Source organism: Nycticebus coucang, chromosome 9, assembly GCF_027406575.1.
Source record: "Nycticebus coucang isolate mNycCou1 chromosome 9, mNycCou1.pri, whole genome shotgun sequence".
NCBI classification, from domain to species: Eukaryota; Metazoa; Chordata; class Mammalia; order Primates; family Lorisidae; genus Nycticebus; species Nycticebus coucang.
In genome coordinates this window covers 126,366,342-126,370,598 of record NC_069788.1, presented here as the reverse complement: position 1 = coordinate 126,370,598, position 4,257 = coordinate 126,366,342, and the positions used below count along the sequence as shown (strand labels likewise).

The following is a 4,257-nucleotide window of genomic DNA, read 5'->3' as shown; positions in this document are numbered from 1 at the left end:
CACTTTTTTTTTAATTCATCACTTGCTCTCTACATACAGACAGTATTGCACAAATTATAAGTGGATCAACAATTATATTAATGATACAAACTCATGAGCATTTACATAAAACTACCACTCTATATTTTGGTGCATTGTGTGCCAGGTATTTTAGTAACTAAAAACAAACAAAAGAACTCAGCTACTCAAATTCATGAGAATCAGTTTTCAGGAAAAATCTACATGTCATCTCACAGAATATTTAATATGTCAAACTTAGGAAAATCAGTAACTAAGTGTCAAAAGGAACACTTTAAAAGAAATATTCATGAAAAAAATGTTAGGTTAAAATATTGTTTAAAAACTTCAGCAATTGGACTGAAGAACCAGAAAGTGTGTGCATATTGGGAATTTTAAGAAAAGACCCCGTGTTTTCCTTCACAATTATGACTACATTCCCAGTAATTCTGGGTTGCTACAATGTCTTCTCTGGTAGTATAAACCATTGTTTCAAAGTTTAAAGAAACAAGATGGTAATTCACATAAAAGAGTTTTAAAATAAGATTCTTCTCACTCAAAATAAAAGTAATATGATCTTCATCAAATTAAAAAGAAATCCAGTATGCTGACCAGGAAAAAAGCCAGATCACCATTTATCTTAACATATTGCCTCAGAGGGGACCGCACTAGGAAGGGGAAAGTAGTGGAGTTCCCACTCACCCCCAAGGGTAGACAAAACCCATTGACCTCCTCACATACAGAACTGAGTGGGGTGGGCTAAATTGCTTTTAAGAGACTTTTCAACTAAAGGAATCAAAGTCAGCCTGAGATCCCATTTTGAGTGGACATTTAGGGTGGCAAATAAAATGGATTTAGAAACAAGTGGATCAAGTATTTCAAAAAAATCCTTTGTCAGTACTGTTAAAGGGCATGCAAATTTATATCCGACGATGAAATGTCTGATAAAAATGTAAACAGGCTATGCCAAAATTGGGTGAAAAAATAATGCACCACCACGTTACTAGCAGCAGGCAGGACTTCCCATTTCTGAATTTTAGGAGACACCAATCTAATAGGGAAAAATGCAGGGGAGTTGCACATGCAAGCCATTCAGTCCATTTTATGAACAGACTGACAGGTGTCCAATAAAACTGGCTCTAAAAGAAAGGGGTACGAGAGAGTTAAGTGCAGGGTAGGACTTCTTTCTTTACCACAAAAGAAAAATAATCCAAAGAAAGTGATGGCGTTTTATCTTTTGTCCCCTACAGAGAATCCAAATATCACTTTTTCCTGAATCTAACACACTAGCTTCATTTCCAAAATGCATCACTTTATTTTCCTTACAAAGAAGCCAGTCAGGTGACAGTCACATGATTTCTTCCATAAGCCCCAAGGCATCCCTGAGTGTTGCTGGAGCTCACAGCCAAAGGAATCCTGAGGTTTCAGATATTAAAGCTTTCCCCACAGCCACGGGTTCTTTTGATGTTTGGGTTGTTAAACAGAAACTCACTGGATAATTTGTCTTGTATATAGTCCATTTCTGTTCCTAGAAGTGTTAGCTGTGCTTTCTTTTCAATGAATACTCTCACTCCATCTTGAACAACTTCTTCATCGAATCTCCTTTTGTTTTTGAGTACGAGAAAGGCCATTACACCCTCTGGTTTGGACATCAACTTTCGCACCTATGTGTTCAGGCTTATATTCAAGAAGTTGTTTTATCTTGTTCACTGCTGAAGGTGTCAGGGTGAGGGTGGCCTGGGTGGGCTGCAGCTTCCCCTAGCTCACAGCTCAGACAGTGGCCGGGAGTAAGGAAGTCACATCTTTACCACTCTGGTGTCCCGTTGCCCCGGTGCCTCTGGCTGGAGCTCAGCAACCTCAACCTCTCTCCATGGGCACAGCGGGCACATTGACGCCATAAGCTCCAGCACTTCACCTATGGCCTCACCCAAGGCAGGCCCCCCTACTATATATCTTTGAGTACATTTGCGAGTATTCCTAGAAGGTAAATTCCTAGAAGCAGAATTGTTAGGTAAAAACTAAGTGCATTCAAAATGTGGATGGATGTTTTTCAAATCACTACTCCAAACAAGTTGTACCAATTTTCATCCTCACTAATCATGTACGAGAATGTTAGTTTTATTAAATCCGTGATAACATGATATATTATCAAACTTATATTTGTTTTTTATCTATCAGCCATTTCTTTAGGTTCTTTAAGAAATTTAGAACACCAATCTGTGAGAGTGAACTCCATTTGTCACGGCAAACACAGATCAAGGTAGCCCGGGAGTTAATAGCCTTGATTTTCGCTAAAATTTATTAGTCCACAGCTTTTTGATCCAAAGTCCTCATATTGTGTTGTTGTGTTGTTACCTTGTATTCCTCTTTTGCTGTGTTGTTGTGTTGTTGTGTTGTTACCTCTTATTCCTCTTTTGCTGTGGTGAAGATCTTATCTCCCTGGTGTCTGGGCTTCCACAGCTGCTGCTGCTTGAAAGTAAGAGCTGCAGGAATTTAACATTACCGATGTCAATTTTTGTGGAGGTGGCAACAACAAATTTCTGGTGTGTCCTTCCTAGAGCAACTCTACTGAGGGCCAGAGGGCCAGTCAAGAGCAGCAAGCCACCACCCAGCTGCTTCTGCCCCTGTGGCGCCTAGGAGGATGGTGAGAATGGGGCAGGGTTTGTGTGTGTGTGACAAGAATGGTCTGGGGAGTATGAGGAGAATGGTCCCAGGGAGAGTGATGAGAACATCCGGGGAGCATGAGGAAAATGGTCCCGGGGAAGATGACAAGAACAGTCCCGGGGAGGATGAGGAGAATGGTCGGGGGGAGGTGATGGGAACGGTCCCAGGGAGAGTGATGAGAAAGTTCTCTGGCAGGATGAGGAGAACAGTCCCGGGAGGGTGAAGAGAACAACCGGGGAGAATGAGGAGAATGGTCCCAGGGAGGATGAGGGTGACAGCCCCAGGGAGGATGAGGAGAATGGTCCTGGGGAGGGTGAGGAGAATATCCAGGGAGGGTGAGGAGAATGGTCCTGGGAGGGTGAGGAGAATATCCAGGGAGGGTGAGGAGAATGGTCCTGGGGAGGGTGAGGAGAATATCCAGGGAGGGTGAGGAGAATGGTTCTGGAAGGGTGATGAGAACATCCAGGGAGGGTGAGGAGAATGGTCCTGGGAGGGTGAGGAGAATATCCAGGGAGGGTGAGGAGAACGGTCCCGGGGAGGGTGAGGAGAACGTCTGGGGAGGGTGAGGAGAATGGTCCTGGGAGGATGAGGGTGATAAGAACAGTCCCAGTGAGGACGAGGAGAACGGTTCTGGGAGGGTGATGAGAACATCCAGGGAGGGTGACAAGAACGTCTGGGGGAGGATGAGGAGAATGGTCCCGGGGAGGATGGGGGTGACAAGAACGGTCCTGGAGAGGGTGAGGAGAATGGTCCCGGGGAGGATAAGGAGACAATTCCAGGGAGGGTGATGAGAACATCTGGGGAGCATGAGGAGAATGGTCCTGGGAGGATGAGGAGAACGGTCCTGTGGAGGATGAGGAGAACAGTCCTGGGGAGGGTGACAAGAATGTCCGGGGAGGATGAGGAGAATGGTTCCAGGGAGGATGAGGGTGACAAGAACGGTCCTGGGGAGGATGAGGAGAACAGTCCCGGGGAGGATGAGAACAGTCCCGGGGAGGTTGAGGAGAATGGTCCCAAGAGGGTGACAAGAATAGTCCCAGGGAGAGTGAGAAGAAGGGTCCTGGGGAGGATGAGGATAATGTCCAGGGAGGATGAGTAGAACATTCCCAGGGGTGAGGAGAACAGTCCTGAAAGACTAGATCGCAGTTTCTTGAGTGCATACTGAGGCAAGTTGCCGCGATGCAACAGCTCTGGAGACATCTTTGCTGGGATAATAACTGGATATTTTGTGAAGTTTAACCACCCGGGTACCACCATCAGTCCCCACCCACTGTTACTTTTTGTAACAGTCTCGACGACTTTCTCTTCTTTTCAATTTTGGATTTGGCCACCATACGTTTCCTTTTATACATTGGCTTTCTGGAATACCTAACAGATCTGAAATATCTGCCTATTCCGCTGAGGAGAACAGGATTCCTGCTGCAGCTGGGGCTTCCCTGGCTCGGCCTTCTCATCCCAGGTCTCACCCGCCTTCTTTCAAGAAGGGAAAGAGAACTCACAACTTGAATTTTAATTTACAGATGAGGTGAAAAATGGTGACCTGTTATCATTGGTATTGCATTGAATGGGAATAATGTGATATCTGTGGAAATGTTT

General features: G+C 44.9%; 1 pseudogene; it reads right to left on the bottom strand.

Moving 5' to 3' along the window:
- Nucleotides 1-1,421: 1,421 nt before the first annotated feature.
- On the bottom strand, nucleotides 1,422-3,458 carry LOC128594803 (iron-sulfur cluster assembly 1 homolog, mitochondrial-like; annotated as a pseudogene).
- Nucleotides 3,459-4,257: the final 799 nt, after the last annotated feature.